Consider the following 12285-nt stretch of genomic DNA (forward strand, 5'->3'; position numbering starts at 1 on the left):
AAAGTACATAATTTTCTGTAAATTCTGTAAACAGGCCTAAATTAGACATACCCAACATCTTTTATTATTTCTGGGACATTTTCGCTCATCAACGCTCAAATTAACGATTTGTCTCAGGTCTAAAAATTAAAAGTGAACATATAACTCTTTCGATGCTGTACTTTACATGATGTTTCCTCTAAGGTATGTAATTAGACATTGAACGAAATATTGCTTTTCTTTCGATTAGGGAGATTTGACGTTGTAGTGATATCGTCAAACACAGATAATAGTTTACCATCAGAACTGACTTCGGCTTTGGAGAACGAAGGCTGCTGCACCAGTAGCGTGTGTCTTTCTACAAGTGCTCCGAGGATAATTGACACCATATATAACGCAGAGTTAGTTATCTTTCTCTTCGACCAGAAAACAACGAATTCAGCACTTTGTCGAACAGGTAATGATGACTTCGCTTATTAGATTACTACAAATAGGGCCCGAAATATAACTTGTTTGTCAATTCTAGACAGGTAATTTGATTCACTAGATATAGTACCTAATTGACTTTCCACTCAGACAAATTTAAAGTATCATTTTCAGTCTATTCGCTCAATGTAGCTTATGCATTTTTTTCAATTTCATTTATTTTTTAAATTTTTTTCAAATAATTGTGTTTCCAAGTAGCTGATTGAAATCACCGGATATGTTCAAGTAGTATTACGTTGTACGCCATCACAGCTAAAATTACACCACATCTTGAAATATTAGGCTCTAAAATAATAATAATAATAATAATATAATAATAATAATAATAATAAAGTACATTTGTAATGCGCCTAATCTCTGAACAGAGCTCTAGGCGCAAATAATGATCTCGTGCACCTTCAGGACTCTCTTGCTCTAGGAACCTATCATCAATTTCGCAACTGAAAGCATTGCCCATGCAAATACCGGTCAAAAAGTATTCACATTTAGATAATTTTTTTTCGATAAAGCAATTTTTATCTTGGGATGTTCATTTTCAATGTCGATAGATGAGCACGGTAAATTATTGCAACTCCTATAGCGAGAAAATCTACCTGAAAGCAAAGAGCTTAAGATTTTATGATTGAATTTAATATCACAGTTAATCAATCAGCGGGGACCTAATTTGACCAGCCATGTTGTTGAAATTGTTTCGACTTTCCAAATAAACTAGTGGCTGACGTGATTTAATTGAAGCAGTTTGCTGTGACTACACTTTGACGTCCATAAACAAAACACTTTACAACGTACGGTTCCTTTCAGCGATGAATTACTCACAAAGGATCGGGAAGCCTTCCATTGGTGTTTCCTCTGTAGCATCGAGAAGAATAGCTGGGAACACAATATGTCGCCAGAGAATAAAATTCTTGCCGACAACCCAACATGCAAAGGGGCCATCAGCAGAGTAATCAGAACAACTCTTCAGCGATTAGCAAGAGTACCACTACCCGTAAGTTTCAGTGCGCTTTGTATTTTCCCTTCGGACCTTTGGTTATAATTTACATTGACAAAGCAGCTAGGTGGTACTAGATGGTGATCGTTTTAATTGTTTCGACCAAGCTATATACGATATCTAAGTATGTGAGCTGAACAACACTGACGAAGAGATTAAGGTGTAATTTTTTTTTTCATTTCTTCATATATAGTAAATGATAGACTGTATAGCTGTAATAAAAAAATCGGTAGTGTTGTAATGTCGCTCGGGTAATTCTGATTGTTTTGTATCATATAGTAGTAAATACTGACAACGACTTTGACCAACATTCACCGAACAAATTACCGACCTGTAAGAAAGAGTAACTTAAATAGCCACGACCGTCAGGAAAATATATGTACCGGACTATGACAACCAGTCCAAACGGCCACGTGAATTTACGTCCTGATTATTGTGTGTATAGCCTTTGGAACATTTTTTCCTACCGAAACAGATACCAGACCGTTCAGCCGAGAGAAAGGCAGTCGTGAAGTTTCAAAAGTTCGCAGCCGATTGCAGAGTCGGCGAACTATTCAACGAAGGTAACTTCTTTGGTAGCGTATTCGACAGCGCGGGTGGCTACCTGAAAATACCAAACAAAGATGTCATCCTGACAATTCCACCAGGAGCTGTCGAAGATGGAACGAGACAACCAGTCTATTGCAATGTTACCGCCTACAAGTACGGTGAAATCCATCCAGGAAAGGTAATACTTACTCCACTCGTGCACTGTGGTCCAGATGGAGCGAAATTCAAAAAAGATGTGCTGCTCTCCTTTCCGCACAGCGCCGTGGATGAGAATTCTTGGAATTTCACCGCCATGACAAAATCTGGGGAGAGCAAGTGGGAAAAGCTGAAGGTAAATGATGTACTGGTGAAAGATGGTTCGGTGTTCCTCTTCCTTGATCATTTCACAGATTACGTTGCTGAAGCAGACCCAAAGGACGGTGAGAAAGCTCAGCGACGAATAACAATCGGTGGTAGAGGTGCCTTTGAAGGTGACAAGTTCTTTCAAGTCCACGTTGGCGCCTGGTGTGGTGGAGATGAAGCCGGCCAGGTAATTTCCTATATACTGCATATTTCAATGTATTTCGATGCACGGCTTGCAATCACCAATTTTCTATAGTAGGATAATTGTCCTGAAGAAACGAAAATGGTTATAGACGGTATTGTGCTCTTAGACTGATATTGTACGCTTGAAAACAAAACTTCCATGTATTGATATATGAATATGTATATTATTATCAATTTTACGTATATAGTATTGTCGGACAATCTGCCCGCTTTAACTTTGATTTCATTTTTTCACAGTAGCCATACTCACTATGACGTATAGAGTTCACTGTCATATGTCGCTTATTGTCCAATGAAATGATCGCGTGCAACTGCTTTTTTCAGGATTCTGTCAGGTGGACAGTGCGTCAACCGTATCTTGTCGCAAGCCATGATAGAATATTGAAAGTACAAGTTAATGACATCGAAGATAAGGAATGGAAACTATTGGGAAGTAACAAACACAAGGTAAATTGAACTCCACATGTCTAGTCTAGGAGCGTTCCCTCTTTGTCGTATAAGATGCAAGCAATTTATTTTTCTAGAAGGGATTTACTCGATAAACAACATTTGAAAGTGTAAAGCAAATGTCCTTGTACCCACATAAAATGTGCAAAGATTTATCATTCGTGCTCAGTGTTAATGTTTAGTGTTTATCCTGACAGAAATGCCAGAAATTTGGTTACTTGTAGACGCTGGGTACGGCATACAATTCAACAAGTAGAATGTGTGTGTTCAAAACATGTGCAGAGGTAAAAGAGCGATATGCTATGATATGCTCATCGCGACCAAATAAAATTTAAATAAAGTACCGGAATGTCGGCAGCATCTTGAAATTTGCCATCGTCTGTTTCGATCGCTGATACTTAAGGTTCCAAGACAAGTAATTGGCCTTTTTAAGCTAACAATTTTCTAGTGCTTAAAAAGCTCAGAATCCCCATAAATTATATATTTTCTGAAAGCCTGGATATAGGGGAACATTTTAGTTACCATAGTGTCACCATTGTTTACATAACTATCACGTGACAGGTAATTTTGCATAACCTTTCAAAAATCGGTTTATGTTTTGTTTCATTGCCTTGAGATATGTGGCTGAAATTTGTGTGAGTGCAAGCTGTCCTAAGGATCATCGAAAGTGTGTCTCAGATTTTTTTAAACCTTCTAAAACATTTTTAATGCCGGAAAAACTTCCAGAGCGGTGAATTTAACCCTAGTTGATTTATTTAAAATTGTGCTCCATAAAAACTAAGCAAGATATGAAAAATCCGAGACACAATTTGGAAGAGCGTTGTGACAGCTTGCATTCCAGCAAGTTTGAGTCAGATATTTTGAAGTATTGAGACAAAACATATGGGAAACCGATTTTTGAAAGGTTATGCAAATTACCTGTCACGTGATAGTTATGTAGACAATGGTGACACTGTGATTACCAAAACTTTCCCTATATGTAGGCTTTCAGAAAATAACATAATTTACGGGGCTTATGAACTTATTTATTAACCACCAGAGAATTGTTAGATTAAAAAGGTCAATTACTTGTCTTAGAACCTTGAGTGCCAGTATGAAGTGCCCATCGAAACAATATTTTATGGTAAAGATGGATGAGTAAATCTCTCTCTCTCTCTCTCTCTCTCTCTCTCTCTCAGGAAATCAATTTAGCCGATATTGCCGGTGAAGGTCGCGTAGCAAGTTGTCAGCACACTTATAGGTACAAATCACCCGACGCCAATCTTCCAAATTCATTTTTCTGCACCGTCGGCGTATCTCTTGACGTGTCCGACAAAACAATTACAATGGATTTACTGGAGCTAAGGACCAGTGATAGCGTAAGTCTGCTGTTTGTACAACCTAATAGGAAGAGCTGTTGATTCGACCTTCCATCCATTGTTGTCGATTTCTTTATTTTTCTTAATCAAACTGATTGTGAAACAGAGTTTTATCACTTTTTTGGAGTCATCAAATTACTGCAGATTATTTATACTCTTCTCGGTTTTTTTTTCTTCCTAGATGTTCCCTAGAACAATTTTTCTTTCAGTAGTGAAATTTCAACGGTGATGACTCAACAAAAATTAGATGTGTAAAACCTAATTACAGATGAGCTTATTTACATATGTACCGTACATAAACGTATTTATTTTGTTTATTTGTTTGTTTGTTTTTTGTTTGTTTGTTTGTTTTGATTTTTTAAATAAATTTTTTGTTGCTCATATTCGACAGGGAAGCAAAGTCGCGCCAGAGCCAGATGTCACAGGAGGCAGCATTGCTGAACGCTTTCGTCGCTGGAATAAAGCATGGGATCCACTTGACAGGAACATCAGTCCGGATCGATGGCGACGACTTTGTGAGATACTGGATGTGAAACGTGGTAGTGGGCGTGATTGGAAAGGGTTTGGAGGTCAATACGGACTGACTCATTGTCAATTAGATACCATGGAGGGGTCGGGAATCGACCAGAAAAGTCCATCAAATCGGCTTCTAAGCTTTTTTTTCCATGTTGAAATAAAACAAGAAAAGCTCTCTAAAATAGAAGCTCTTCAAAAGTTAGAAAGCATTTTAAAGGAGATAGGAAACCATGCAGCGAGTGAAATTGTACGAGAGGAAATACAAGCAGAGGAGACACGCGAGGCGACCAGTCGAAACAAAAGTCAAACTTCTCCGTCGTTGAGCAGCGATGTAAGTGAATCCAAAAGCAAGGCTGAAAAGGAAAATAAAGACCCAAAGGTCCTGACAGAGAGAAGCTTGAATCGTAACAACAGTGCCGAATAGTGAAAACAAGCAATAGACTAGCAGTGCATCAATAGCGATTTGTTAATAAATAAAAACGATATCATCAGAACGTGCCTTCACGGTGTTACAAATATTGCAATGAACTATTTAAATCTCAAATGAATTAGATGGCAGAGTTGTTCAGGTAGAAAAGAAAAGCCTTAAAATAAAAAGTAATAATCGTGTGAATTAACAGGAAGGAATAAAAACCGCTGCAAGAATTAGTAAAACTTAAAACGCGTGTATATTTTCATATATTTAACTTTCGCTGCGTCTATTTTTCTACAGTGAATGACTGAAAAGAATTTCACAAATACACTGTAAAATTCCTATGATATCCAAAATCTATCCATTTTATATTACTCGCTGCTTAATGAAAAGGCAACCCCAAAAAAGTCGAGGTCACGCTCGCTACTAGTTACAACCTATGTAGATTGTGATGATCAGCACGTGCCGGTAAAATGAGTTGAAATAGGCCGTTACACTCATGTGCAATGTCTATTCAAAGAAATGTTTATTTCTGTAAATTTTGCCAGATTACAAAGTTACACTTTTAAATCAAAGATAGTTAATAAATATAGTGCACGACTCAAGATATTTCTATATAACCGATAAGTCTACAGAAATTAAAGGTAGAGGTTTCATTGGTCGACTTAATTCTATTTTTAACAGACAGATATCCCCGGTCTTCGTAGCATTGCTTTGTATCAAAGAGTCGTCTTAAAGCATTTCATTTCTTTTTCTGGAGAGCAAAGTTCGACTTGCAATCTTTTGTCATCAAAGGATAAGTGGTTTATAAATTATATTAAAATATGAAGGAAATCGCTATATTTAGGAACATAAAAGAGCATTCTTTATTTAATCAGTCAATTTCAAGAGATCAATATGGTGCCAGGCATACATTACGCCATGAGGAAAAATACCCGATCATATAAACTGACGAACACCGAATAGATTTTGTATGTGTGAATCTGCTCGCCGTGACATTCTACAGTCTTGCCGTACACTGAACCAAGAACTATCCAGAAAGTACACGAAACAGACAGGAAATAACCGAATAGGTCTCTACTGCTGCTTGAGATGCCACTCGGGGGATGTTTCGGGTAACGTTTTTGGATGTACGTTTATTGTTTGTTCCAAGTTGTTTCTCTCCTCTCGTGCAGCTCACTGTTGCCTATTTAGATGGCGGGAAAGGAGATAATTTAACCGGTATGTAATTTTCTCGAAACCGTGTTTGTGAAAGCATCAGGAAATACAACGACAAAGTACCTTGATAATACATGAAGTTAATCATCCGGAGTTTTGCCGGATTTTGGACTTTATTTTCGTTTTAAAGTCATTGGTATATCATATAGATGGGGGCGAATTCTCAAGAGCGGGTATATCCATGGCCCATATCCCGGAATTGCAGTATTAAACAGCCACGATTTTCAATGTTAAGAGCTACAGACATCTTACTGTCGCTGTCAGCAGTCCGTATAATGCCATTCAATCTAAATATCAGTACTTGTAATCTACCTATGCAATCTTTTACATCAGAAATTGCATTCAGAAAAAAGCATTGCGAAAATAAGAATGAAACTATTTTTGACGTTTGTATCGTTATGCCATAATTTTATTTTGCAGAGTAATTACTCTTATTGTCTTTGTGATACTTCACTGAGAAATTTAACTTCTACAATTCAGTCAAATCTTGATGATGAAGATTTTTTTTCATGTCTATTGTAGGTTCCATGTAAATCAGTGTATATTTGTTTAGAATTTCTTTTGGTGGTGATTGTGATAAACAGTGCTCCTCAATAGATACATTTCCAGTTGTTTTCAATATGATGTTTTTGATATTTTTTCTTTGCATTGTTTGATGAAATAAGGTACAATTACAGTAGTGAGCTTAAAATACGCCATAAGTATGATGTAGTTATACGATTAAGGGGTGTGTAGGGCTCGGAAATTACACTGTTAGACCGCTTTAGTTATGTTTTCATGGTTTAGACTGGTACCAGGACCACCGCTGCACCAAATGCTAAATGCATTTGCCCATCCCTGCATTGCCTAAGGTAGAATACGCCTCGGGACAGATATTTGGACTCTCAAACTTACAATTCTTTTCTTAACTACCACTTGTGTGGGTTCACTTTAGGAGTCTTGGTGTAAGAAAAATTTTCACCTTACTTTTTTCAAAAATCCGAAATTTTATTTTTCTCCATATAGGGATGGCGGCCATTTTGAATTTCAAATATCGGTAAATGTTAGGTAATTTGTTTCTCTACCACCAGAATTTACACGGTGACCCGCAATTTTTATCCTTGATTTGGAAAGAGAATGGTCGGAAGATTCCTTGAGTAAATTTGAGTAAAAGTCTTTCACTTTCGTGGCGCATACTACCTTAACAATAGAACTTGTAGTGAGAAAGCTTGCCATGTGTTATATTTACTAGTTTCTTTCACTAAAATTCGTTTGTTGTCTACAAGTAAATTCGCTCAATTCCCATTTTTTTCAAGGTTTGTATTCTTAGTTTTAAAAAGAACTATTTTTTTCTTATGTGAATTTGAACAATTTATGTAGCCAGAGAGTTATCAATAAGCATTGGTATATCAGCACAACGAGGAGACAGGGTGAAAATGTTACAACGTTTCTGATGCGTCTACAGTTTGTGCGGGCCGGATGAAACCCCCATACGAGCACTCTTCATGATTATAAAGGTCGACCCCCACTACGCTGAGGCCCGAGATTTTGTTCGGACAGCATATATACAAGAAGAGTTGAAGTATGAGTTTTTCTCTCACCGCAAAAACTAACACTCAAAAGTGAAAGACTTTCCATTTGTTCCTTTTCAAACGACCATCTTGTTCTTGACGTTAGCGTGTTCAGTGCTTTGGTTGTTGAATTGAGAGCACGACGGACATCTTTGGTTACGCCTGTGTCATAAGTCCGCGTATCCAAACCGGCTCCTGGCTTGTATTCGATGTTTTAGTATTGAAACATGCTAGACATGTAGATGGTGAGAAATATGAAAATCTTAGGGCATATGAATTTATAGTCTGGTAAGATTCCCGAATTGTCAGCGTAATAATTGGTCAGTGGCAACATGGTAGTTTTCCATTACAGATGCAAATCAATACAGAGATCGTTCAGCGACATGATAGAAATGGGCGTCATCCTGTGAGTTTGACTTTATATAAGTAATGTGATAGTATTCTGATACTCTTCTACTTTTGAATTTCAGTATTTGCCATCCATTCTACGATTTGATCGACACAAAAGCGAGAACGCAAACATCCCATTACGCCAGTGAATGATAAAAAATACCAGAGTGTTGTTCATTTACAGATGCATTGTTCAAGAGACAAGAAAGAAGACTCTCAATATGTTTTGAATACATTTGTACTGTGTATCAACCATTATGCATTAATCCTATGTTTACAGCTGAATCTAAGGGCTGTGTATATATGCTTGGTGATTGTCAACACTCATTGAATTCAGTTGTCAGAGTGCACGTCACACTTACATGCGCCATGTTGACAGGCCAGTTACTGGATATTTGAATATATTTATGGAATACACAATGCAAAGAGTTGATACATGGAACAAAAAGTACGGGGAAACACATTTGCCATGGTTGAATATTTTGCATCGATTCATCCTCTAAAATAGTCATTTGATGGATGATACATTAGTGTTACTCAAGAAAAGAGTTGGTTTATGAGCTATGTGAGTTTCACAATTGAAACTTACAAAGCTCTCTAACCAACTATTTGAATCAATTGAATAACTTCGACGTCATCAATTTCCGATTGGAAATTGATGACGGTGTACCGTGTAGTTATTCAATTTTACTGATGATAACGTACGTTTTATGGCCAATTTCTGGATGGGATAAGTAAATACCTTTGCAATGAGAAACTTGCGTTGTGTGACTTGTTGAGTTTCCAAACGCATGGAAGTTGCTGCTAATTATCGACGAATTCTGGAAATTCAAAAATTTATGTTTGACAAACATAACATGTGCTTATGTACACGCCCATGTTTGCCTCATCCTCAACACTAAATTTCTGAAATCCTACATGAGTAATCATCCGTGTATAGACAGATCTAGATACGTTGATCGAACTGTTATTGTTCTTGTCGGTAATGATATGCCGCTTGTAGGCAATGTTTGAGGCGGCTTCAATACGTTTGGAAATAAAGGGCACAACCTTGGTTCATGGTAAGGTAAGGAATTTGTGTATCTAATCGTTAAATTTACTCTGAAATACTTCTAATGTACAATCTATGCAATGGATGTCTCATGATTATAATTGGGATTCCAAGACATCAATACAGATTCTAGTTGTTTTCTTTGGAGTATAGCACTGTCGCCAAAATGGTCATTAATAGGCTCACATCTGAATAAAGATTATTTCGCTCAATGTGGAGATCCTTGTCCTGTAATTATTATTATTTGTTCACCATCCAATTATCCCAAATTAGTTCCAATCGTGTTCTCTGAAAAAAAAATTGACTGGGGTTCATTTTATACAAAGGTGTCACAAATTGACTTTGGCGCTCAAAGGGTCAATACTTTTACATATACGTGCCATCTGAAAAGTCAGCAAGTTTGCCTAAGAATATGTTGTTAGGGCCTTGACAGAATTGACAGGGGGAAGGGTTGGTGCAATTTTTGGTCGGGTCAATAATTTTCATAGTGTTTGGGGGAGGGCCTTTACAATGTTTGCAAGCATTCGGGGGAGGGACACTACTTTTCGTGCAACGATTATACGATGAAATGTGACCCAAATGTCGGAAAGGTGACTTTTACCTGAACCAAAAATGAAAATTTTTACCGGTCTTTGTGTTGAAAAGGTATCAATATGATCCACTTAATTTATATCTGTCAGTCACATAATTACCAAACTCAACTGTGTTAGAACAAAATCCTCACAGTCGAACCGTTTAATTCCATCTTCCCATGCCTACACCGATGTTCTGATACACCATTGTACCTTTTTTGTTCATAACATGAATCAACACAAAGTGATGTTTGCATGTAAAGTTGTTTTTTACATGTCAACAATTCAGCCATTTATACAGACATCAAAAAATAGAAAATTTTCAAAGTGGCATAGAAACAAGAGCACAATTAACGGCAGGAGCGGAATAGAAAAGGGGGAGTGTTTAAGGGGGCCTTGGAAATTCTAGAGTGCCATAACGAAGCCTTGAACATTTTCAGCCAATGCAAATATAAAACCGATTAATCACTCCGAATTCTTTTATATCAGTTTTCGTAAGTTATCCAATGACTCAACTGTTTCAATGACTGGCTGTCATAAACATATTTTGCTTGTGAACTCTATAATATTAAATGTCAAATTGACGGCATGGAATTAAAAATGGTAGCATCAGTTGACTATCATGAGATACTAAAATAGCAGACAAGCGGCCTAGAAAAATGGAAAATAGATTGATCTAATGGCTGTATGTTGTTTTGTATTGATTTTTTCACACAGTTTATCTTGTAGACGCCAGTGTACAACCCATTAACATTACTAGGGGAAAGTTTCATCTCATATCTGCGTTGTACACCGAATTGGAAGTATCATCATATTCTAATGGGTAAAATTAAAATGGATTGTCATATATATGTAAATGTGCAGACATAGACTGTTTTGTATGTCAGAAAAAGGTTCACAATTTCGCTCCATAGACTAACATGTATAGTGAATGGTCGCTTTGGGTGAAATTCCAACATAAAATTTCTTGTAGACAAATGCCATCCTAATCACCATATATATTCCAGTGGGGTACATTCATATATGTCGTCGGTCGTCGAACATAAATATATAAATGCACAAACAGAGCTAGCTTTTAGTGGGAAAATTATTAAGGTTTGTCCCAGGTATCAACTTCCGGTATGTGTAGTGAAATGACATTATTTGATTACGTTCCAAAAATCAAATTTCTGAAACCACTCTTCATAGTTTCAAACCTGGTATCATAGAGAAACATAGATAGAGTGGCAACGGGTATTGTTTAAGGCGTGAAGCGGTTACGTAACCCATCCATGTTCGCCTCGCCTCAGGTTGCTCTCGCCTCTCTTTTCCGAAGAGTGCCGACCATGAATCCTTCGGTAATTTTCGGATTTTCGCCAATTGTTAAGCGAAAGTATGTTCGGCAAAGTTTGTGTTGTTGTTGTCGTGTGGTGCTGAGCAGAATTGACGTGCTGGCGAAAACGGGAGTGTTTTGAGCTTCAGGAAAATGAGTTTTACCGTTTTAAAAATTCCTCTCATATTTTTATGAATATATAATGAGTGTGTTTGAACCAAATTTTGAAAGTCTTTTATCGATACTGTCTGGTTTTACTCAATGGTTTACGGTCAGTCATACCCTCTTTTACACATGCGTCAGGAAGGACATGTTTATGAAACTGCTGCCGTGTTATGTTTTGATTGGCGTGAAGCAGTGTTTCTGGCCTGAGAGCTCACAAAGTAACTATGGTTGCTACGCGACTGGCAGTACGATGTCATCTCGTCGTATTTTTCGCATAATCTCGTGTAATTATCAACCACAAGCAAAGCCTCCAAAAAGTTTAACACCTTTGGAGCTCATTTTAATATGAAAAGCCAATAGTCTACCGAGACGCCCATGGAACAAAAGGCATGCAAGCGTTGCGACTCTGTCCTCTGTTCCTTTGTCCTGGTATGTAAGATCCCAGGGTTAACGTCTGTTAGGCCTATTCAAATTGTGATGAAATTTTCATATGTGTATTTTAGGGGCAATTGTTGTTGTTGTTGTTGTTGTTGTTGTTGTTGTTTTATAATTCCGATGTACTGCACAACCGTAAACATGATGGATCTTCTGAGGTCTATGCAATCCGATGGAAACCAGATGTAGAGATATCGACGTTTCCGTACGGTGTTCTTTTCTGTTCTCACTGGCAGGTAGTAATAAAAATGTTCAAAATTCTCATCGTACAATAACAAAAAAGTAAAACTTTAAACAGTCACGATTCT

At 37.3% G+C, this 12285-nt stretch overlaps 1 long non-coding RNA gene across 1 annotated transcript in view; it reads left to right on the plus strand.

The window, feature by feature from the left end:
* The window catches only part of LOC139116081 (uncharacterized), a 93713-nt gene extending 88183 nt beyond the window's left edge, over positions 1 to 5530 (plus strand). Inside the window, exons 4-5 of the long non-coding RNA XR_011548236.1 lie at positions 4177 to 4356; positions 4748 to 5530. This is a non-coding gene — a long non-coding RNA (uncharacterized lncRNA). The remainder of the gene's footprint in view (positions 1 to 4176; positions 4357 to 4747) is intronic.
* Positions 5531 to 12285: the final 6755 nt, after the last annotated feature.

Source organism: Ptychodera flava, chromosome 17 (genome assembly GCF_041260155.1).
Source record: "Ptychodera flava strain L36383 chromosome 17, AS_Pfla_20210202, whole genome shotgun sequence".
Classification (NCBI taxonomy): Eukaryota; Metazoa; Hemichordata; class Enteropneusta; family Ptychoderidae; genus Ptychodera; species Ptychodera flava.